Raw genomic sequence first — 253 nt, forward strand, 5'->3', positions numbered from 1 at the left:
CCAGCCCCCCAGCCCCCCCCAGCCAGCTCTCTCTCCCCACAGCACCCCTCTCCCCTCCTCGGTGAGCCGCGGCCAGCGCTCTGAAAAGCACTGTTAGGACTGAGCTGCGTGACCAGGTCCTCAGATGCACGTCCCGCAACGGCGCTGGCAGCGCCGGGAGTTTATTCAAGATGCAGGAGCCAGGCCCCAGCTGAGACCCACCGAGCCCAGGGGATTCGCAAGCCCATTAAAGAGTGAGAGCCCCGCTCTCGGA

General features: G+C 66.0%; 1 protein-coding gene across 1 annotated transcript in view; it reads right to left on the reverse strand.

The window, feature by feature from the left end:
- The window catches only part of ETV7 (ets variant 7), a 38,571-nt gene that overhangs the window by 25,382 nt on the left and 12,936 nt on the right, over positions 1-253 (reverse strand). The window lies entirely within an intron of this gene.

This window comes from Myotis davidii, unplaced genomic scaffold (assembly GCF_000327345.1).
Source record: "Myotis davidii unplaced genomic scaffold, ASM32734v1 scaffold1036, whole genome shotgun sequence".
NCBI classification, from domain to species: domain Eukaryota; kingdom Metazoa; phylum Chordata; class Mammalia; order Chiroptera; family Vespertilionidae; genus Myotis; species Myotis davidii.